We start from the raw sequence: 316 nt of genomic DNA, 5'->3' as shown, positions 1-316 counted from the left end.
GGACATTGATTTAATAATTATATTATATATATATTATCTTTCTTTTTCTATGTGGAAACAATAACATTTCTCATAATGCAAGGCCAAAGAGTCTCAATCATGTTGATTATATTTTGTGACTTATTACACATAAATAATTACCAAATCCTTGACAATTTCCTAAGTCATGACTATTCAAACCAATTAACCAAGTGTGATGAGTTTTTACACGAGCCATGGAGTTAGAAAGGTAATGTAACAAACTAACAACGACGTTTGTTCTAACAAACTTTAATTTATTTATGAGAACTGTTTATACAAATATATTATTTTAATT

The sequence above is a fragment of the Arachis ipaensis genome, chromosome B06 (assembly GCF_000816755.2).
Source record: "Arachis ipaensis cultivar K30076 chromosome B06, Araip1.1, whole genome shotgun sequence".
Taxonomy (NCBI): domain Eukaryota; kingdom Viridiplantae; phylum Streptophyta; class Magnoliopsida; order Fabales; family Fabaceae; genus Arachis; species Arachis ipaensis.
Note: the sequence above shows the minus strand (reverse complement) of the source record.